At 35.8% G+C, this 24,956-nt stretch overlaps 2 long non-coding RNA genes across 3 annotated transcripts in view; one reads left to right on the forward strand and one right to left on the reverse strand.

Annotated features, from left to right (window-relative positions):
- Positions 1 to 7,199, reverse strand: part of LOC119826892 — a 63,690-nt gene extending 56,491 nt beyond the window's left edge. The window contains exon 1 of the long non-coding RNA XR_005287485.1: positions 7,127 to 7,199. This is a non-coding gene — a long non-coding RNA (uncharacterized LOC119826892). The remainder of the gene's footprint in view (positions 1 to 7,126) is intronic.
- Positions 7,200 to 7,427: 228 nt separating this feature from the next.
- Positions 7,428 to 23,504, forward strand: LOC119826481. Of its 2 annotated transcripts, XR_005287435.1 has the most exons (7): positions 7,428 to 7,594; positions 7,750 to 7,833; positions 9,513 to 9,652; positions 12,342 to 12,463; positions 14,108 to 14,253; positions 22,779 to 22,935; positions 23,103 to 23,504. It is a non-coding gene; the product is annotated as an uncharacterized LOC119826481 (long non-coding RNA). The 2 variants fall into 2 exon arrangements; XR_005287434.1 differs by lacking the exon at positions 9,513 to 9,652.
- The last annotated feature ends 1,452 nt before the right edge of the window (positions 23,505 to 24,956 follow it).

A 24,956-nucleotide genomic window follows, 5' to 3' on the forward strand; every position in this document is an offset into this window, starting at 1 on the left:
CAAAAATGAATAGATAGGCAATTTTGTTTCCACAGTGCTTATTTTTGTACGTATATTTATTTGTAAGGGTGTTGTATCTGTCATTTCAAATAAGACAAATCTGAGTAAAATTCCTAACTTGCTTGTGGAAAATTCTATTTACAGAGACCATAAACATCAGCATTGTCTAGCTGATGGAGGACTGCCAAAGTTGTTAAACATTCCTTCTTCACTCTCAAAAGTCGTTGATTGAAATTTAAGTCACCTGGAAATTGTAATGGGCTCCTTACAAAAACTACCTTGTAAACTGTTTGGAGGAGGAAAAAACAAAAACAAAATTACACATACACACACAAGCACACACACATGTTCATTCATGTATATAAAATACCTTTATATATAACCAATGTATCAAGCACCTTGTCTAACCATGTTAATACTTCAAACAAGATTTTCATTGTGAAAAATTTCCCATGTAAAAAAATTTTTAGAATATAGTATAGATTGCAAATGATTAGCAGTGAAATGAAGACTGAAATCTAGGTAGTTTATATTCCATAAATCTGCACTATTCAACAAGGAAGGACCCATTTTGGAATAGCTTATTGCTATAATAGAACTGAATGAATTTGTTAAAATTTGTTGCATTAACTATATTTATCACTCTGCAGAGTCTTGATTTAGTAAAACTTTGGAAATGTAGCAAGATGTATCCCTCCTCTGAGGAAATTAGTGACAACATGAACAGTCTTCATTTATTTTCCAATTAAAATAATTACGTATCAGGAAAGCACATTGAATTTTGTCAAAGGTCTTTTCCTGAGCGATTGAGATGATCATGTGTTTTTTCATAATTAACTCTGTAAGATGTATTACATTTAATGACTGATGTATGTTGATACATTCCTACATTTCTAGGATAAGGCCAAGTTTATTATGTAAATTGATCTTCATGATATATGATTATATTCTGTTTTCATTTAGTGCTTTATTAAGAATTTTGAAATTGTTTTTAATACAAATAGTTTTCTTTGTTGCTTTCTTTTTGTTGTGTCTTTCAATTCAGTTACATGTGCTAAGATGCATGGCCCCTGGATTAGGAACTGGTGCTCTGTAGAGAACAAAATAATTGTATCCTCTTCTTAAATGAATTTTCTAGAAAGAATAAAAGAAATTAAAAAAATTCCTCATGGTAAATATGGTATTTTAATTATCTGAAGAGATGAAAATTAATTTTAAACAAATAAAAACTTAATGAAATAATATAAAAGATGTGGAAGATTTTAGATGGCAAATTATTTCAAAATTCACTTGTTGAAACTCCAGTGTGGGGCGAACCAAGGAAGTATTGTGGAAGAGGAAATCAGGGCTATTAAACTCCATAAGAATGTGGGTTTAGTCTAACTATATTCTTCTTAGACAAAGAGGAAGCAACAAAAACTTGCTCTTCTCTTGATGATTTTGCAGAACAGCAACCTGTGAGGGTGCTGTGAAAAGTTAGGAATCTCTGAGTAAGGAAAAATAGCTTCATGTGTCCTACTACCTTGTTTAGCTCTGGATTTCTAGCTAGAAAACTGGGACTAGGGAATATCTGTGATAGAAGTCACTTCTGTTGCATTTTTGCTTGATATCACAGGAAGATAAAAATTGCAAATGGCGTTTATGTGATATTGTTTTGGAAAGAACTATTCAGAAATTTTACAGGAGAGAGAAAACAGACAAAATCTCCAATCTTATCAGACTGAAGGAATTCACACCTGAAAATGAGATAAAAAAAAGTAGACAAAGAGAAGTAAGGTGTATACATTGTTCTTATTGTTAAGTTTACATGTATCAGATACTTAAGCTTTATATATTTTAATAAAATATATATTTTAATAAAATATAGTAAATAATAAAAACACATAAATTTTATATATCATGGTCTAAGCAATAGATGATTCAGTATCCATAAATCAATAAATATGATCCACCATGGAAATACGCTCAAGCTTAAAACCACATGATCATTTTTTTAGATAAGGAAAAGTTTTGGAAAAAAATTCTAGCATTTCTCCTAGATAACAAATGTAAAGGGTCTATGAATGTAAGGGACATTTCGCATATTATAAAGGCAACCATAAAGAAGTGTACAACCAGATTTACATTAAACAGAGAAAATCTGATTGATTCTCAGTTTTTTGAGGAACCACCATATTGATTTCCATAGTGACTGCATAAGTTTTTAGTCTCACTAGAAGTGGAGATTTCCACTTGATTCTACATCCTCACCAGCATGAGCTGTCCTGTCTGCTTCTGATCTTAGTCTTTGTGATCTTAGATGGAATCACAAAGGGACCGGTTGTGGGCTGGTGACCTACTTGGACTTTTGGAGGCAGTCATGGGCTCTGGTCAAGCAGATAGAGAGGATTCTTAAACTAAGGAAACGAAATAAGAAGAAAACTCAGAGTGTGTATTCAGTCCCTTTTCTACTTCAGTTAGGATGGAGAAAAACACGTAATTAGTTCTAGTTGTTTGTTATGTCTGAGGCAAAAGTTTATTTGAAAGTGTGAGGTCTTCCAACTTTGTTTTTCTTGGTATAATAACTGTCCTCTGCAGTGGCTCCTTCATAAGCTTTTATTCCTGAGATACTTAGGAAGAACAGAAAGCCCTACAGATCTGAAAGTCTGTGACAGGTATACTAATTGAGAGGTTCTTGTCTATTTTTGGAATATATTAGCATTCTGGAAGAAGTTCAGTAAACTTGCCTGATAAAAATGTCCATTTGGTCCTTACTGTTAACTCTACTTAATTTGCAATTGTTAATATGTTTTTGCACAATTCAAAATTTGTAAATAAGCAATAATATGGATAAATTTCATTCATAAATGATAGACATCATTTATCACTTTAGTAATTTCTCAGTTTTATTTTCCTTCTCTTTTCTCTGCCTCAAACAGGTTACAATTAAGTTGCTGAGGGAATTCTCTAAAAAAAACATTACATTATATTTTAATTTATGGGTGTCATGTTGATGTTTTGTTCATAGGAAAGAAATCAGGAAGTTAAAGAGATATTTAACATTTTCTAGAATATTAGAACCTAAGCAATACAAAAGCATTTTCCAAAATAAAGCTTATTTCTGTTTTTTTATTTATTAATTTTGTCAGTATGTTGATTTTATTTGTCTAGATATAAATGCTTTCAAATTATGTTTTGGTTATTTTGTAACTAAATCCAAGGAATGCTAATGCTCACTATTGAAATGAAGAGTTCCCTTGAAAAACAGACCCTTTCTTTCATTCTTTATTCAGCTTCATTCATATGACAATAATTATTCCCAAGACCACATTTCTCTAATTTTTATTTAAATGTGGCCTCACTGGAAGGATGCTTGCATATAAATAATTTATGTGTACTATTCCAGTCAAATAATTTTCAGCAGCAATGATCATATTTCTTTATAGCCTGGAAAATAAACCACACTAAGAAGAGAAATCAAACACACACACACACACACACTTGCACACACATACACTTGTGTACACACACACACACACACTGGCACACACATACACAGACTTATGCATGTGCACACACACACAACACACAGACTCATGCACGTGCACACAAATACACACACGCGCGCGCGCGCGTCCTGGAAAAAATATCCAGAGATATTCAAACACTTTATAAAAATTGTAATAGTGGAATAAAAGTGAACTATTTTTCTACTAAGAATGAAAATAGAACACTGGGGTTTCTCCACTAATTAAATATTGATAGTATATGATGTGATGTTCCTAACCTTTAGTCACTGTTTCATCAGAAAATTAATGATAAAGTAAATATAGTTAAAGCTGACATATAAAAATGCCAACGAAATGAGTCTATGTATGTTGGGAGAATTAATACAATATTTTAGCAAGAAATAATCAGATATTTAAATATGACTTGAATTATATAATACTAATGAAATATATGTAACTATTTAAAAGAAGAGTGCTTAAAATGTTTAAACAAATGATTAAGAGAACTTCAAAATAAATGTAACCTTAGTGAAAACCTTTCGCTGTCTATAATTAAACCATGTTTTAAACACTCTGATTCATAGTTTATGAAATTTTAAATAAATATAGAGCTTAGGAATAAAAGAATAAGAGTTTTTCTCCATAAATATTTTGCCTTGTGTATTTTTTCTCTAAAACAATGGCGATTTAAATTTGTTCTGATAATACTTTTGTAAGGTTTTAGTATCGCATAGCACTCTAACACCAGATTGTTAGAGATATTCTTTCCTGTGATTTTTCAAAATGGAACTTAGAAGGGATTGTTAATTAATTTTCTGATGGTAGCCATCAATAAAAATTAGCACTATTTCTCATGATTGAAGATAACACTACTTATTTTGGGAATTAGTGAAAAGGGATTCGGGAATTTGTAATATGAATTGATGATGCCTCTTCAATTCATCTCATTAGAGTCATGAAGTTAGTTCAGTTTAAATCAAGGGTAAATAATGTTTTAGATAAAAATATACAAAGCTCATTAAAACTAAATTTTAAGAATTAATAAAAGGAATTCATTATATACATGTGAAAAAATATACTCTCTATGTCTACTTATCCATATATTCTATCAAAAGATGACTCTGTAAGTTGATAATATTTGTGAACAAGAATGTGTGATGTCTCATGAGTCTGTTTTTTTCATGTTGAATAACTAAGGAAACAATGCATCTGGCAGATAACTGCATTGTTCCGTGTCTGGTCTACAACTTGTCCAAATGTAGAAGGGATTTGTATGCAGGTGGACGTAGCTTGGTCACGTTCATAGCTATGTATCAATTTAGTATCAAAAAGTTCCTGAAGTGATCCATTGAAAATTTCATTTGCAACTTTCTGGAGTAATGAAGTCACAGAGGGCTGTAACCAAGATACTTTGGTTCTTCCTGCAGAAGACTACCTTCAAATTGTCACCTGTTCTATAATCTTGATAAGAAATCAGTCCAATTTCAATTAGTATAATAGATTTCCATGGCTATTCTTAATAACAGTTGGGAACTAATCATAATAATAAAATAGTCAAGCGTGCATTAAGATTTTTATGAACAGGTATTTTCAAAATAACAATGTCAGGTATTTAATAACGGCATGGATTCATCTACTCCATTTTGATTAAGTAGAAAATAAGAAAAACAGTACTAATTGATTTAAGTTTTGTTTCTTAGATTTTGTATGCTTATTTGTTCCACTAACCAACCTATCAATTATATAAAACAGAAGTAGAAAATATGTTTGTACCTTTAATATTTTGAATTTAGTTTTAATATATTTTTGACATGTACTTGCATAAATAAAAATGGAGCTTTATAACACCAAAATATGACTATCGTTAATACAACTTGGAGATTAAAGCAGTGCAAAGCCCCCTTGATCATTTTTCTGACCACTTATTAAAAGTGTCTTTATACTGTCATTAGCTGAGATTCTCCTCCAAGGTTTCTCTGTCCTTGTCAAATAATTGCCTCAGAAGCAGATCAATGAGAATCTATAAAGGAATTAGGATCAAACTGAGTTTAAATATCCTTTTCTAAGTAGAAGGGCTCTTTGCATATTAGCATAGAGCAATTAATATAAATATATGCTTACCACCATCCCTGATTTCTCTCTAGCGTATAAAGGATTTTTTTTTAGAAATTCAAGATACTTTGCAGGAACACAACATATTCACAAGTTTTTAAAGTACTATTTGAGCATCCCCAATTTCTCCAGTGCTTTACCTTGGGAAGATTAAAGGTATTTTGTGGTTGATATGCCTAGAGAAAATGTTCCACATGGTGGGAGGGAATTAATTAAGCCCAGTTGTGGTTACTTTAATTAGAAGCCAAGGTGAAAGTATAGAACTTCCAAAACCTAAATAACTGCTGATCAATATCTATTTACAATTATTCAGTATAAACTGTCAACATATTCAAATCTATTTTGTAATGTAACAATTATTGTTTGAGAATATAATGTGAGAAGAAAGACTATCAGGTTCACTATTGCAATTCTAAGTGATTTTATGGTATAGCATGTATAGTCCACAGTAGTCTAGTAGTAAGAAAATGTGATTGAATTAAATAAATGGTAGAAAACCTTAAAACCCATGTTATAACTGACTAAATAAAATTAAAAACTTAATAACAAATGTGTTTGGATTTTCGTTTTAAGCCTAGATTTAGGCTGTTAAAAATTAAGTGAAGTGTAAATAGTTATTTCCCTGGGATTGGTTAGAATAGATTCTCATCTATGCATGGTGGCACATGCATGCAATCCACATGCTGAATAATTGGAAACAGAAGTATTGGAAGTGGAGGGTCCATTGTGGATTTAGAAGTGTATGGGGGCTGCAAGGTAGTCCCTCAAAACAGACACCAATAACTCTTTGCCTTGATTTTATGCTTCAAATTCTGTTTTCTTTTACTTTTCCATATAAATTATTATAAAATTAGAAATATGCAATTTGTTATCAACTGAGAATTTTAAAACACCACCCAAATAATTCCACACTGTAGGGACAACTTTTGGTGAGATACATACTAGATGTCCACATTAATGCCTCACAAACAGACATTTCAGGAAGCAGACAAGCATAGGATGATTTGCAGAGTTTAACATTTGATTGAATAACACATTATCAGGTATATTTTCCAACAACATGATTAATCTACTTCATATGCCTAGGTTTAAACATATTAGAAGTTGTTCTGAAGTGCCAACATGTCATTTGAAGGAAAATGAGCCCACGGCTCATTAATCGTGTGTGAGTTTTTGTATCCACTATTCAAAGAACTTCTGGATAGTAGTGTGGCAGCAGTTCTAGCTTAGCACTAAAGCTGTTGTCCCGTAGACTTATCTCTTGTGTTGGTAGGGTTTTTTGTCGTCTTCTCCCCCTTCCATCCTCTCTCCCTCCCTCCCTCCCTTCGTTTCCTTCCTTCCTCTTTCTCTCCTTCCCTTCTTTCTTTCCCTTTCCTAGAAGGAGCTCAGACTTATTATGTCAAAGTAAATAAAACAGCAGAGAAAGGGACAGACGCCAAGGGAGTAGTACCCCTTTACCACACATTACCATCAACATTTCTCTACAGTAAAAGTCTCTAATTACGATAAAAAAAAATTCAGTTTACCTTTTCCAAATGTTTGATGTGCTTCATTGACTTTCAGAGGTCTTTATTGAAGAGAGGCTATGCTACTTTTGCTATAATCTGCTGACTTGTTACCTGGGTACCCTGTCACTTTAAGAGACAAGCCACACCCACTCCCCCTTTTTGCCAAGGGGTGGGGATATTCTGCCTCCTCCAGTCTGTGTTCTCTCACTTTTTTATCCCTCTTCTGAAGCAGTGGCGGCTGCTGCCTCTCTCTCCCTCCCCCTCTTTCTTTCTCCCCACTTCTGCGCCTCTCTCTCTCTCTCTCTCTCTCTCTCTCTCTCTCTCTCTCTCTCTGCCACTCTCTCTCCTTCTCCCTTTTCCCCTTCTCCCTTTCTTTTCCCCTCTATAACCCACTAAATAAACTCTATATTCAAACTCTCTCTGGATGGCCTATCTGTCTCTCTCACCTGCCAAGGTCTCCTACCCACCAACCCAAAGAGGCCTCAGGTAACATACCATAGCCCCTCATATGAACCGCAGCCCCTCATGTGAATGCCACCTCTATTGGGACCAACCTTCCTTACAACCCCAATACCTTTTAAAAAGGATAACATTGGTATATGACTAGACCAGGCTCTCTCCATGTTTTCTCCCACCCACAGGAAGGCCAACTGAGGATACATGGGTACCATAAATTTACTCGGACCACTTTCTGACATCCTGTGCCTGCTCCATCACTACAAATGGTAAGGTTCCCTTCTCCAAATCAGCTTTTGTTCACATTCACCTCTGATTGCTTCCCATAGCTAAAAATGTGACCACACCACTCAGAGTGGTCCTCAGGCTGTTCGGATTTATTTATTTTTTCTCTCTTTTTGGGCGACTTGGAGTGGTCCTTTCGTGATGTTCGAAATTTTTTTTTTTGTTTTGCTTTTTCTTTTTGGACCTCTCTTAAGTGGTCCTCACTGTCTGGGACTGCTCAAAGCTTTTCTATCCCCTAGTTTCAGAGCAAACAGGAAGGAAATCAGTTTGGCTTTATTACAACCCCCACAGTAGCCTGGAGACATTCAGCTAATGGCCCCGGGTTTTGTACTTTTTTAGCCATTCTCACATTTTCAGCTACGGTAAACAAACCCTCAAAAACAAACAGAAAAAGCAAAGAGGACTGCTGGTGCCCTGCCACTGGCATCTCATCCCCCTCTGCTTTATTTACCTTTTGCTAGGCAGCCCCATTCCCACCTGCCTGCTGACATCTCAAATCCTTCTGCTTTTCCTTTCTCTGGGCAGCCCCTTCCCCACCTGCCTGCAAACTTTTCTTTTTCCTCACTCCAATTTCTTCTATTCGATCTCTGCCACCATTACCACGGGTCCCGCAAAAACTGGCAAGACAGCTGTTTTTAGTGCCAGCTCTTGCTCCCCACCACAGCTGGTGGCACGGTGGCTTAGCAACACAATGCTTAAGGTGCTGAGTAATTTTCCTCTCTACTTTATGTATAAAAGAATGTGTCAATGGTGTGGCCACATGGATGAAATTATGTTTTAAATGAATGTTCTACACAGCCTCTATGTATCTCTTGTTATTTATATCTCTAAAATTCCATAGCTCTGAAAACATGGTTTCTCCATACAACACATGACCCCTGCCATCATGACTGAGGACAGATCAGATGACCTCACCACCAATTTGCCTAAGGGAAGGTCATGTCAGGTGATCTCTCCCCCATCTTAACTAAGGGCAGGTCAGGTGACCAAGTTCCGCCATCTTTACTGAGGTATTCCCTGACTATTCCCGAGGTTTTTTTTTGTTTTTGTCTCTAAATTTCTCATAGTGACCCTGCTACATGTGCGTTTTGTGCAGTGGCATGCCTTTGGTAGGGCCCATCAGAAGGCAACTTCACCCAACTCCTGTTTTATGTGTATGTGTGTGTACATGTATTTGACTTAACTATTTATAAACATAAGTTACCTTTAACTCTGTATGTATATTTACTGTTAAATAATTGTCTGTTCATTATATCTCATTCCAGACTAAGAAAGCAATATGTCTCATTTTTTAAATTGGCATGTACTTTTAAGTCTCTTACAAAAATACTGTACATGTAATCCAACCCTGCTTTAAAATATATTAAGCTGTTCTCTACTAATGTCAGTGCTACAGTTAAGCTTCTATTGCAAGCAGTTTTTTTCTTCTTTGTCTTTAACAAGTACAAATCTTACCTGTTAAGTTGAGAGCCAGTACAGTCAAGCTTGGACCCAGCTCTCCTGGCAGATCCTATACTGTAATTATAACTTCTCTGTACTCAATAAAAAGCCCTCAACTGCTCAGGCATCTGGGGAATATAGCATTTACATGTTTAATTATTAAAAGAATTTTCATAACAGAGATAGGTTAGCTCCTAGCCACACTCTATTTCCTCCAAAAAAGACAAAAATCAGAACAACATCCATCTGCAATTCACTTCATCAATTGCCAAGTGCTGACCACTGGGAAAAACTGCCCTTCATCTAAATTGAAGATCTCCAGAAGTGGACAGAATTGCTGCAATCGACAGCCTAGATGTCCAGGTAAAGGTAGTCTTGTCTTCCTATAGATTTCGTAGCCCACAGCATCTTCTGGAGTCTGGCAGGCCCTGGTTATAACAGCAAAAGGCAATCATGGAGGAGCCACAGGAGTGGCTCTAGGTAGCCAACCAAGTATGTTCTTTGTCATTTTTAAATCAATAACTCAAGTAAAATTTTATCCTTATCAAAGATCTCTGATGCAGCTTGACAGCTGAGACTTTTTTTCAGTTTAATAGGACAGCCTCATCAAAGAAATTTCAGTAAAATACAAATACAAGTTATTAAGGTGTGTGTTTGCCTGTTACAAAGGTGTGAGTACAAATACAAGTTACCAAATTTCTCTCACTCTGCCCTTCATAGTCTTAATGATATTTTTCATTATGCAAAAAGATATCTGACACAGCCATTCTGGTATAAATATTGTGAGACCCTCACCCCTATTCTCAAAGGGACGAGAAGGAATTTCCGAGCAGAATGTTTTAAAATTAGAAACCCAGCCTAGCCTCATGTTCCCAGAAAGATAGTGCTCTTCCCTTGCCCCCTCCCACCTGGGAAATTCCAAAGCATAAGGAGGCCCAGCCACCTGGTGATAAAGATGGCAGGGTGGCTTCGCTCTAAAAACAAAGAACAAGCTGACATAGCAGGATGGGAAGGAGCAACGTCCTTGCACCCGTATCAAAGCACCTCTGAAAGGCTTGCTTGTAGTTTTACCTTTAAAAGCTAACCCCACAGAGGGACTTTAACTTCTCTCTCTACCTGGCTGCTATGGGGTGTTGGAGGTAGAAGTTCCGAGCTAGCTTGTACTTGCAATGAAAAGAAACCTTGCTTTTTGCAGTCTGGTCTTCCCTGGCTCTTGGTGGCTTTTTTGAGGGTCATTATCTGGGCACAACACTATGTAGCTGTTTAAAGCTTATGTTTTCACAAACCCAAAGATTCTTGTGAGTTCCAGAGAGCCAAACTTTAAAAAGTTCATATACTCCCTTCTCGATTCCCTGACCCTGTAGTTTTTCTTCCTAAGCTTAACTTTGTCCTCTGTTCTGTGAACACCTTGCCAGGTGCAAGTGACACTGAATAGTGCCATACCAGCCACAAACACTGGGCAGGCATAAAGAGACCAGCTACCTCAGGATGTGACCAGCACCCTGCTTTCTTAGGTCTCCCAGGACAATGACCACAGATAAGCAGGAATCAGTCTTGTGAATCTGCCATCCCAATCCCTTTAACCTGTTATGCCTAGCTTTCCACCTTTTTATTGCAATAAAGAGATGGGAATGTTATGATCTGCTGGCCTGTCACATGGGTTCTCTGTCCTTTTAAGAGACAAGCCCCACCTACTTCTCCCCATTCTCCCAAGGCAAGCAGGTCTTCCACCTCCTTCATCCTGCACCCTCATTTTGTCCCTCTTCTATAAAGGTAGCTGCTACCTCTTTCTCTCTTCCTCTTTCTTCTTTCCTCTCTTTCTTCTCCTTTCTCCCCTTCCCCATTTTCCTTTACCTGCCTTAACCCACTAAATAAACCCTGTACCCAAACTCTCTTTACATTACATATCTGTCTGTCTCTAACCTACTGTAATCTCCCACCAACCAAAGGAACCCACCAAGGCCTTGGGTTACACACCATGTCCAGCCTAGGCCTTGCCTGACCTGTTGCAGCCATGGTGGGACCAGTTGCCCATCATGGTACTGCTGCCCTTGTAAGATGGCCTCCCCCCATGTCTTTAAAAATGAGTAATAGTTTTTCTAAGTAATTCTTTATTTTTTTCTCTGTTGAGTTTGTAAGTATTCTGAACATTGATCATTTATGGGATATACATTCATGAATACTTTTTAATTCTGTACATCCTTTTTCTTGTAGTCTTCTCTCCTTTACAAAATTTCTTTAGTCTTTTTCACAGTTATGCTGATTTTTTTCTCAAATATTGTGATAAAGAATTTCAATCACATTTTCATTCAGTAATTTTATGATTTGAAGTCTTATTTTAAATCTTTGATTTAGCCGTGTGGCGATGGTGTATGCCTTTAATCCCAGCACTCTGGAGGCAGTGGCAGGTAGATCTCTGTAGAGTTCAAGGCCAGCCTGGTCTACAAGAGCTAGTTCCAGGACAGACACCAAAGTTACAAAGAAACCTTGTCTCAAAAAACAATAATAATAATAATAATAATAATAATAATAATAATAATAAATAAATCTTTGATTTATTTTCAACCAATTGATATTTGGAATGCTATAAATACCCAAATTTTATGCCATAGCATTATTTTTTACTACACTCTGCTTACCATTACCTTCTTCAAAGCATTCCCACACATTGAGTCTTACCTTGAATGTTGTTTTTATTTTATTTTTCTTACCTGATCAGCACTATTATGTCAGTTTTATTGCCTTGTGATATCTCTGGAAAATGATGTTTCAATTTGCTTAGTGGTCATCAGTATTTAATGTACAATTATTGGTTCTAAGTATTTATTTTTGAGAAGATTACAAACTATCCAAAGAGACACAGAGCCTCCCCCCACCCCAGAAAGAATTCTATTTAGAGACATTGTAGGGAATCTGTCTATATTTCATATATTTCAGATTTATAAATGAATCTCTAAAAAACAAAGGCTGTGGTATTCAAGGAGATATTACAGTAACTGTGTAAGTCTTTCAACAATCAACATGTATTAATGAAATATCTCTCTTATTTAAGATGTTGCATTGGAAGGAAGAAATACAAACACCCACTCGCAACACACCTTACTCCATGGAGGGCTTAGCTCCGACAAGAGGTTATCACACACAGAAAAGTTTTGACTTATTGACATGAACATGGTAAGAGAACAAATGTGTGGAAAAGTCATCAAATTGTGTTCCCTGTGGGTGAAAATATTTATCTTTTCTAACGAAGATGTAAATAAAAGTAATGGAAGGTATCAGGCATGTATGATCTCATTTACAAACCAAATTTTGCTTCTCATTACTTACTAAAGTAAACAAACAATAACAACAAACTGGAGATTATATGTACATCGTATGATAATAATCATTTCTTAATGTTCCTTCAATTTTTAGCTCTTGTATTTGTATATTGTATTTTGAGCCTGTTATATGTCATGCATGCTTCCTCTCCCCTTTATTATCTCTTCCATATACTGTTTGTCATCTTTTCCATTATCAGACAGTTTATATTATACAATTGTAAAATTAGTTGATGCCAGTCTTACACCTGCTATTGTTAGAATAAAGAGTATATTAAACTTTACAGTCATTTTCAGTACAAAGAGATACTCTAATTTATCTCTAATTTATGCATATACCTATAATATTTATTAAAGAAAATTTGCCACAATCTGTTTATATACATACATATATATATGTGTATATATATATACATATATATATATATATATATATAAAACTGTTGAAGATTTTCATCAGAGTATTTGAGAGAAAATTGGAAAAATTAAATTCTTTGTGTATTTATCATGTCTTTTGACCACTAATTAGTAACTATTTTAAATTTAAAGTGTAAAATTTTTACTACACTGGTGCCACGCACCGAGGCCCAGGCCTGCGCTCTATGCGCTAGACCCAAGTTCTGGAGCTTCTGGAGGTTGAGAATACACACACAGAGACAGAGACCTTCCAACACTGGTACCAAAAGCCCCTCTTTAATAGCACCATGTAGGCTTAAATACACTGCAGTCAATGGCCAACAGGTGAAAATCCCATCCTCTGATCCTCTAGGCTAGGCACAGCTTCTAGTAACTTTTAATTAGAAGGTTCTAGGAGGGCAGAGCAGCTAAAGGCCAGGACTCATTAGTCCCAACACACTGGGATTTTCTTTTTAAATTTTGCTATTGAAAATTTCATGCATGAATATAATGCACCTTGAGCACATTTTCCTGTTGCCTCTGCTCCAACTTTTTTAAATTCCTCGTACTACAGACCTCTCAAAACTTTATGCCACCTTTTATTACCCCACATGGTCCAATAAGGACTCTGTTCATGAACAAGACAGTAGGGAATCAGTCAAACATAGGAATATTACCTGTATTCACTTCCCTGAAGAAGACTGTCTTCAGAAATAATTTCAAAGTTTTAACTTTTTGCAGAAACTTCGACCTAAATAATAACATAGTGAATATATTAATATAACTTTTATATTAAAATTAGTGAATTCTACTTATGTTGAAATTTCCCTAAGGAAACACTAAAAAAATTCACATCATCATTTTGCAGATATTTTATTATTTACCAGATTTGAGTTATTCCTTAAAGGCTTGCAACGATTTTGGCAAAGCGATCTTATATTCTTAAATATTATTATAATCCAAAGAGCCTACACTTTAGAGAGTAAAAAATCATCTTCAAAGATTTTCTGAGACACCATGTTTTATTATCTTGAATTTAAATTTCAGTTTCTAGGCAGATGCATATGTTTAATCAATATCTCATTTCCATTGTATTTTTCAGGGATTCTGTGAATTTCATACCTATTCAGTTGATCCTAAAATCATTAACTCTCCTCTGAAACCATGGAAACCACTTGAGCTCCTGTAATCCCGACTTCTTGATCTGATTTTACAAAACCCTGGTAATCATAAAGTGAAGTCACCACAGTGAGTCTAGTGATTTTCCCCATCCTTGTGCTGTGTAATAACTATGTGGCACAACATTATCTAAAAAAAACTTACATATTTGCATTGGTATCTTACTATAATTTTTCCTCTAAACGTGAAAAGTGGCCTACCATTTGTGTAACTGTAGTTCAGGATTTATTTCCTCTATATTAATGGACTAGTTAGGAAGAGGATTAGAATTTTTCACTACAGTATCATCTTTCTTTCCATTTTAACAAATGGGGAAGAATAGATGAAAATATCTGCAGGTGGTCGCATGTCAATTCACAGATTGTTCATTTATCTGGTTATCAACAGATACTTAACATTCACAATGGCAAATGAGTTATCTGGCAACTGATTGAAGATGAGATGAATATTATCTGGATTTCCATAGTAAATAAAACAATCATAACTAGATTTATTTAACAAATTATCTGCATGAGGCCTGAATACTGCATATTGTGCAGGATTCACATGCCAGCACATGAGTTCAGTTTTCTGGATTCATATTTCCAACTCATACGGTCCTGCACTGTCAGCAATGTATTTATTCCTCTTTAGTTGAATCATTACATCCATTTATTTGCATTACAAATATGTTTACCATATATTAATTATATATAAGGGTGTGCTTTTTGAGATATTTTTATATTTGTATATCATATGCCTTGTTTATATTCACCCCACTTATTGAACTTTCTTGTAGTAGTTTGGTCTTATTCTCAGAGAAACGTGAACAAATATTTATGTACTCCAGATAAGTAATGGATGATAGACTAAAGTAACAATTCCATTGAAGTCCAACATAGTGAACCACGAAATTGACTGGAGAAGTATGAGTGACAACATACTTCTATGAGCATTGAAAATCCATCCCAGGGTGGGAGACAAACCATGAAATGTGGGAATCGTGTGTCTATGCTATGACTTCCTGGCAGAGTAAAGTTTGTTCTAAGCTATGGGGATGTTCTAAGCCTCTCCCAGAGTTAAACTGGTTTGAATCTCTTCAACAGTCCTTTAGCATACAGAATCTTGAAGGGGAAGGCTCCCTGTGTTTCTGGCCAGTTTTATGGACTTCTCAAGAACTGTAATTAATATTCTATCTGAGTTGTAATGAACATATTTTTTGAATTCCATGAGTCATTAAGAGTCTTCTATAGAACTGACTCACTGAGTTTCGGCTTTACAACACTTGTCGGACCTCATTCCTAGTGAATGTACGTCTCTTTCCAACTTTTTAACACTTGAAATTTAAATCCTTACATGGGAGTAAACAATTGTTTGCACCTCATTCTGAGCTGTGCCTTCCATGTGTATCGTTTGGGGGGGGTCTTTAGAGAAAGGGTTTTTCTGTAGCTTTGGAGTCTGTTCCGGAAATAGCTCTTGTAGACCAGAGATCAAGGAACTCGCAGAGATACACCTGTGTCTGCCCCGGAGTGCTGGGACTAAAGATGTGTACCACCACCATGCAGCTTCACTGTGTATTATTAACGTAACTTCACTTCACCCATGGAAGTATTATTCTCAAAGTTATGACAAAGTTTAAGTTTTTATAAGAGACTGCTTAAAAGAAGAAAGATTCATCTGTTGAGAGTTCTCTGTTTAGGTCTGTACCCCATTATTTTATTGAATTATTTCTTGTTTTGATGACCAATTTCTTGAATGCTTTTTATATTTTGGAGATCAGCCACCTGTCTGATGTGGTGAAGATATCTTTCCATTCTGTAGGTTGCCGTTTTGTCTTGTTGAACATGTTTTTTATTTTACAGAAGCTTCTCAGTTTGGGGAGGTCCCATTTATTAATTCTTGCTCTCACTATCTTTACTATTAGGGTTATATTTAGGAAGTGGTCACTTGTGCCAATGTATTCAAGTGTACTTTCCACTTTCTGTTCTATGAGGTTCATTCAGTGTGGTTAATATTATGTAGGTGACAGTTGTATGACTGGAGAAGACTACGATTAGAGGGTCTAACTTGGTCCTATGCTGGTTCCTTCCCTGTCCAGCCACAGTTGGTGAGCTCCAACAATACCTTATTTTCAAGAAAAATATATAACATAGGTATGAAACCTATTGCTAAATTATATATGGATACCATATATATGACAAAGATAGACCTTTGTTATTTAGCTTTCAAAAACTAGAAAATCAGTTCATTAAACACAGCAAACAAAGAAACATCACAAAAGCAGTAAAAGAAGCCAAACTCAAGTCTGAAATCAAATCCATAGGTACTTTAGAACGGAATACAAGTGCAGTAGAATTTTGCTTTTCTAAGAGTTATCAATAATTTATAACTGAACTTACAACAAAGGCAGACCACCAAGAAACTCTATGAAGATTCATGATTGATACACAAATGGGTAGATACATATGTAGATAGATAGATAGATAGATAGATAGATAGATAGATAGATAGATAGATAGATAGATAGGTAGATAGATAGAATGGATAAAGAAAGTGTGGAATATGTAAGCATTAGAGTACTATTCAGCGGTAAAAAACAATGACACCTTGAATTTTGCATGCAAATGGATGGAAATAGAAAACACTATCCTGAGTGAGGTAACTCAGACTCAAAAAGATGAATATGGTATTTACTCACTCATCAGTGGATTCTAGCCATAAATAAAGGACATTGAGCCAAAAAAAAAAATAACTAGAAGAAAACAAAGAAATGTGGACTTTCTCAATGTAGCTTTAATTCAGAAGCAAATGGATGGGGCAGTAAAAGTGAGCAAATGAAATACGGACTGTTGTTAATTAACTGAGAACAGTTTTGAAGTTTGTTGTTCCATGTATTTCTTTTAGTCCTTCACAGATAAATACATGTATTTTTTTCTATATGTGTAGTGATTGGATTTGTATGAGAGTACTTTATGCACATTAGGGGAAGATCAAATGATTCTTAAGTGACGGAATAAAAGTTGTCAGAGAATCCCTCTTGCTATTGGTCTTTTTTAAACATAAGAATGCCAAAATCGGGTAGTATACCTTAAAATTAATCATCTTAGATATTTTTATGTTGTGTCTTAAACTAACTTCCAGCTAGAGACAAACCAATGAAAATATTAAAACCCCAAATATTATTGACCAAATAAAGAGATACTACAGACAAGTAAATGACTTGGCTTAATATTCTTCCTGAAATGTGGTGGTCTGAGTAGAGGGGAATAGAGAGAAAACTGATAGTCTAAAATGGTCTCTGTCACCTACAGAATCATATACAAATTAGGGGCTGACAGAGACCTTGTCAAGTGTGGAGACCACAGAAGGGAAGATGCAGAAAAGAATTACAATATATTCTGATAATAATCACTGTTCAAGTATCAGTTAAACTTTCAGAGGTGCCATGGGTATAAAGAGAAAATGTTAAATCTAAAAAACAGCCGTTGAAGTTTTACCCATAACTCAATACAAATATGATTCTAGTTTGAGTCAACTAGTTTAGATGTCATATAAAACAAAATAAATATGTATCTTAATTATATAACTGTAACAGAATTCCAGATTTTCGCGGGTAGCATGCTAATTTCCGGATTGCAATGTAAAATCAGTAGGCACGAAGAAAAAGAATTATCTAGAGGAAAACATTTCTTGATATCACGTATTTCCATCTAAGAATACAAATAGCAAATTATTATAATTTTGTTCAATTATAAAAACAAAATTAACTTAGGAGCTTATTTAAGGGACCTAAGCACAAAATTTGAAACTGTAAAATTTAAAAAAAAAGAATGAATGTGTGGGAGAATTGTCTAATTCTTATGCTTACAAGCTTCTAGACAAATTTCAAAAAAGTTAAAATTATTATTATTATTTTCACTAGTTATGCTCAGGTAAATAATGAATGTCTTAGGGTTACTATTAAAGTTGGGGAGAAAAGGATTTACTTGGATTATACTTCTACATTGTAGTCCATCATTGTAGGAATCTGGGATAAGAACTCGAACAGGGCAGGGCCCTAGGGGAAGGCGATACAGACGCCATGAAGGGGTGCGCCTTACTGGCTTGCTTGCCCTGGCTTGTTCAGTCTGCTTTTTTATAGAATCCCTGATCACCAGCCCAGTGGAAATATGACCCACAATAGGCAGGTTTTCTCCCCCATCAACAACTAAGTAAGAAATCTTCTACAGGCTTGATCAATCCTGTTTTTGGAGACATTTTCTTAATTGAGACTCCCTCCACTCTGACAACTCTAGCTTGAGTCAAGTTGACATAAAAATGTCCCGCACAGTGAGCTACCAAGAAGATGGACTGGTTGAAACAGTGATTAAAAAAATCAGTTCCATTCTAATGTCAGGCAGTGAAAAAAAATCAATGTCTTCCCTGATCTTCTGAACTCTTGACCTCAGTCTTTCCAAGTATGTAGCTTAAACCACAGAGATTTTGTGAAAACTAACAACATTTTCAAAAGGCAGAGTGATGATAGAGTTGCATAAATTTGTGCAGTTAAAATCCAAGGACAACAAAATAGTTATAATTGAAAATTCAACATGTTTGCAAATCAACCTGAATATGTTAAAGAACAAAATGGAAAATTTTAATATAACTTTTGATATTTGCTGTGATGTAAAGAAACAAACATCCAATAAAAAGAGACATTAAGAATTGTTTTTGCCAAATAAATAAATTTAGAGACAGCATTGCAAATCATGATATACAGTTGATTAATAAATAAAATATTATTTTAAAATAGAGTCTTTTACTAATACATTATAAGTCATCAAATTATAGCAAGAGTAGTGGATGGAAATAAATATTTTATATTTTGAAAAGACAATATAAAGAACTCATTATCTATCATGAGGAATAACGTTTAAATTTCAACAGAAGAGGAAACACGAATATAAAAAAATAAGGTGTTATAAAATAATACAATGAATCAATTAATGTAAGCCAGATTTCATGCTGAAACATCATCTAGAATTGAAATTTGTGTTAGACAAATGTCACAGAAGTTAAGAGCACTTGTTACTCTTTTAGAGGACTGAGTTTGGTTCCTAGCACCCACATGGCAGCTCACAAACACCTTTAAATCCAGTTCTAGGAAATCCACTACCCTCTTCTGCCTCTGCATGCTCCTGCACAAGATGATACACATACATACACTTAGGTACATATATCCAGAAAAAATGCAATACATACATATAAAAATTATATAAGGAATTCAAAGTCTAGGGCCAGGCAGATGGTCTAGTGGATGAAGCACTAGTCACACAAAAATTCTTCTCTTCAGAACCTAGAGAAAAAGCTGAGCAGACTTTGAGACCACCTACTAATCCCAGTAATGGGGAAACAGTAACCTGGCATTCTTGGGGAAGGAGGTTGTCTAGTTTAGCAGATGAGTGATCTCTAAATTTATTTGAGACACTCCCTTTAATAAAGGAGAAAAAAATCAAGGAAAACTCTTGACAATAAATTCTCAGACATTTTTGTGTATGGCACACATTTATGTTCACATACACACATGTAGCATATGCACACAAACATCACAAATTGAAAATTCATACACACAAAATGTAACTAAAACTCCTCTTTATTGGCACAAATGTTTGAAAATAAAAACAGACAAAAGTTTCATTCTTCTAAATGTCAAGAATAAATATCTGCAGGCTGATGGCAGATCCACACCTCCCCTTATGCTCCTCTAGATATAATATCCCCAGCCTCACCGAAAGCTCGGTAGCAGAAAGTTTGTTGTAGTTTTCCTTTCCTCTCTGACATTCTCAGCAATGGATCATAAGGATCTTCTCCCTAATCTTTCTTCTTCCAGCTCATCCCATTATAACTTCTCTAACACCACAGATATTCCCTGGGAACATACCTGGGATTAGGAGGCCAGGGAAACAGGTTAGGCAAATGAAGACCTTCAACATTTCCTCTTCCACTTCAAATCCAACCCCCCAGTCTAATCCCTAGCTCTGCAACAGAACACTGGTTGCAACATTCCTTCCCACCCTGTCCAAATCTGTGGATCTCACAAATCAGCCTCCTATTTTAACCCAGTCCATTGTGTCCCACCTGCTAATTCAGTTGCCACAAAACCAGGTAGCTGACCCTAGATCTTTTCTTTTCCTTCTTTTTACTCAAATCCATCCAGTCTCACCCTTAGCATTGTAGCACAACACCATGACAGCCTTCCTGCCCTATTGCCATCTCCTGTAGATTCCACATAACTTCCCTTTTAACCTTCATGCATACAAATGGACCTAAAAGGTATTTACAGAGTACATCACTTAAACAAAAAAAAAATGCTTTCTTCTCTGCACCTAATGAAACTTTATCAAAAATTAGCCACATACTCAGACACAAAGCACATCTCAAAAGATATAAGAAAATGGAAATAACTCCCTGCATGCTTTCAGACTACCACGGGTTAAAGCTAAACATCAACAACAGAAACAGCAGAATGTTCAAAAACTCCTCAAAAATGAACAACTGTACATCTATTAGGTAAGGAGAGAAATAAAGAAATTCAGAATTTTCTAGAATTGAATAAAAACAACAACATAATCAAATTATGGGACACAATGAAAGCATTTTTAAGGGAAAGTTCATAGCATTATGCCTACATAAAAAAGCTAGAAAAATAGTATATTAGTAACTTAACATCAGCTTAACTTAACATCAGAACAAAAAGAAACCACCAAGTGAAAAAGGAGTAGAGAGCAAGAAATAATCAAATACAGTGCTGAAATCAATAAAAATAGAAATAAAGAGAACAATGAAAAGAATCAATGAATCACAGAGTTGGTTCTTTGAGAATATCAAAAAGGTCAATAAGCCCTTATGCAAACTAACTAAAAGACAGCAGGAAAATATCCATTTTAACAAAATCAGAAAAGAAAATGCGGACATAATAACAAGAGCTGAAAAAAAATCAAGAGAAATATTAGACACACTATATTCTACCAAGTAAGAAATCTAAAAGAAAAAGATAATTTTCCTAATAGGTACCACTTACCAAAGTTAAATCAAGATATGATGAATAATTTAAACAGATCTATAGCCCTTAGTGAAACAGAAATTTTTATTAATTTCTCCCAACCAAATAAATCCCAGGAACAGATGATTTTCTTTAAGAATTCTACCAGAATTTCAAGAAAGATTTAATGCCAATACTTCTTAAATTATTCCACAAAACAGAAATAGAAGAACACAATCAAATTCATTTTATGTTTCCCAAACCACATAAAGACCTAAGAAAGAAAGAGAATTATAGAGCAATTTTCTTATGAATGCAGATGCAAAAACAACTCGATAAAATATTTGCAGTCTAAATTCAGGCACACATTAAGAAGATCATTCACCATGATCAAGCAGAATCATCTCAGAGAAGAAGGGATGGTTCAATATATGAAAATCAGTAACTGTAACCCACTAAATAAACAAAGTGAATGAAAATAATGATCATCTCACTAGATGCAGGAAGGACCTTTGACAAAATCCAACACCACTTTATGATAAAAGTCCTCAAAGCTCAAGGTAGCTGAAGCCATCCACAGGCCTGCCTGGCATTTTGCAGTGCCAGCAGATAGGTGTCATTATGATGAGCAAATGAATGATGGAGAAATGGGAGAGAAAGAGGAGCATACAGGTTCATTGCTATGAAAAGAGGTGGAAGTGAAGAAGCAAAGGTGGTGAGAAGCAGTCTTATTGATGTCCAGCTTGCCACCAGGGACCAAGATGAAGTCCCTCTCAGGCTGCTGCCAAGGCCTATAGATGGGTCATTGGTACTATTCTAGCAGTGGTTTTTATTGACATCTGTGGCTCATGTTGACACCAAAGGATGTGAAGATGCCCAGGGACTGAGCTGCTATGTGAGGTCAGGTTGGTTTCTCAGAGTCACAAAGCATCCAGGGGTATACAGATATCAGTGACCTGCCCTGCCACGCAGGGCCATAGTGATATCCAGGTCTGAGATGCTGCTAAGGTCCATGTCCGGATCTGAGGCCCTAAAGCAGCAAGGCTCTGTGTTGATATCCATGGCTTCTGTTAACACCAAGGGTCATGAGGATACCTGGGGTCTCATCAACCACTTGAAACCATGTTGATGTTCAAGAGTTATGCTGTTTCCAGGGTCAAACTGATCTAGGTGGCTGGTGCTGACACTAGGGTCATAGTGATGTCAGACCCAAGTTACTGCCCAGGGCACCATGCCTGGGTCTGTGACCTGCTGCAATTGGAGTTAATTGGAGCTTGTGTTGATCTCCTTCATTAAAACAGAGGACCATGAATATTGAAACTTGAAGGCTGTGCTGAGCCCACACCTCTGCTTGTTCATTGCTGGCCACTGCAGCTAAAGAACTGGCCCCACACTTGAGCGAGATGACTCCACTCTTTACCCTTGGGCATGGGAGAGTTAGTTCAGATGGCATGAACATAGAAGAGCTAGCTTCACCCATCACCCGAGGAGTGTAGTCCCAGCAACCTGGCCTGACCAAAGCGACTACCACTCAGACCCACATCAAAGCTTTGAGTGGATACACCCCAACATCTACCCCATCTATGTCCTGCAGGAACACATGAAAAGAACCATAACCACGGGATCTCCATGAGTAGGGACAACAGCAGCAAATCCAAGAGGAGCTTTGGTGAGGATCCAGTGCTGATGATTGTGTACCAGAAGACAGAGCACTTGAACCTGAACAACAACACACTACAGAATGAACATTTGTAAGTAAAGCTGAACAGACAAATGGGTAGAAAGCACAGCACACTGCAGGGTACAAATAACTAAGACAAATGAAGAGGTGTTGGAGAGGCAAGAAAGATAGAAGAATAAGTGCTTCTTTTTGCTTTGTTGGTTTTAAAATCTGATAGCTTTATTTTTTTCTTTTGAGGTATGCTATGCTGGCTGATATGGAGGAAATGAGAAATGAGTGAGATTGGAGGGCATAATGTGAAATTCCCAAGGAATGAGTAAAAAGGTATGTTAAATTCTGAAATGCAAAAGACATAAGCAAACACAGTAGGGATAGTCTACAGCAAATGCATAGTTAATACCAGTTTCATTGCAGAGTCATGCAAACCAATTACACTAAATCAGGAAGAAGACAAGATTGCCACTCTTTCCAAACCTATTCAATACAGAACATGAAGACTTAGCTAGAGCAATAAGCATATGAAGGAGTTCAAGGGTATACAAATAGAAAAGGAAGAAGTCAAAGAATCTTTATAGTATATATAAGTGAACCTAAAAACTTCACTGGGGACTCCTTTAGCTAAAAAAGAATTTCACAAAAGTAGTTGGACACAAAATTAACTCACAGAAGTCAGTAGGCCTCTTTTATACAAATTGCAAAGAGCTGAGAAAGAAATTAGGGAAGCAGCACCTTTCACAATAGTTTCAAATAACAGAAAATATCTTCTGATGACTATAAGCAAGTAAGGAGAAACTTGTATAATAAAAAGTTCAATTCTCTAAAGAAAGAAAGTGAAGACATAAGAAGCTGGAAAGTTCTCCCATGTTCATAAATTTGTAGGATAAATATAGTAAAATATCTGTCTTACCAAAAACTATCTACTGATTTGTTGCTATCCCTGTCAACATTGCAACACATTCTCTACAGATTTTGAAAGAACAATGCTCAATTTTATCATATGCAAAAACAAGAAACCCAGGATACCTAAGTCAATCCTGAACAATAAAAGAACGGTGGGAGGTCTCACTATTCCTTATCTCAATTTGTACTATAATGCTGTAATAATAAACACAGCATGACGTTGGCATAAAATACACACTTTGATCAATGGAATTAAATTGAGAACTCAAACATAAACCCACATACTTAATTTTGTGGTGGTGGTTTGGGGGATTTTTAAGACAAGGTTTCTCTGTGTGATAGTCCTAGCCATCCTGAAACCAGCTCTTACCGACCAGGCTGGCCTTGAACTCACAGAGATCTGTCTACCTCTGCCTCCTGAGTGCTGGGACTAAAGGTGTGCACCACTACTGCCCAGCCTGAAACCTAAGTTTCAGTAAAGGAGCCAGAAATACACACTGGATAAAAATGATAGCATCTTTAATAAACGGTGCTGGTCAGACTTGATGGTTACAGGTAGAAACATGAAATATGAAATCATCCTGTACACAATCTGTACATTCTACTTCAGATGATTAAAGTCCTCAACATAAACCCAGGTACTTTGGTATGATAAAAGAGAAGAAGGGAGAAAGCTTGAATGCCTTGGCTCAGGAGAAGACTCCCTAAGAGTACACCGTTAATGCAGGTACCAACACCAACAATTAAGACATTGGACCTCATGAAACCAAAAACCTTCTGATCTGCAAAGGATAGTGTCAATAAGACAAAACAGTAGACTACAGAATTCAAAAATGATTTTTACTAACTCCACATCCAGTAGAGGGCTAATATCTGGAATGCATAAAGAAGTCAAGAAACTTAATACAAAAAAAAAGGATAAAGCTAAAATTTGGAGTAGAGAAATAAACAAGATTCTTAATAGAGAAAACTCAAATGGCTGAAAAATAGGAAAGTAATGTTCAACTTCCTTAACAATCAAAGAAATGCAAATCAGTACTTTGAGATTCCATCTTACGCTTGTCAGAATTGCTACGATCAATACAAAAGGACTGCTCATACTGGTGAGAATGTAGAGCTCGGATAACACTCCTCTATTGTTGGAGTTACTGAAAACTTGTACAGTCATTATGGAAATCAGTGTAGCAGTTT

Source organism: Arvicola amphibius, chromosome 11 (genome assembly GCF_903992535.2).
Source record: "Arvicola amphibius chromosome 11, mArvAmp1.2, whole genome shotgun sequence".
Classification (NCBI taxonomy): Eukaryota; Metazoa; Chordata; class Mammalia; order Rodentia; family Cricetidae; genus Arvicola; species Arvicola amphibius.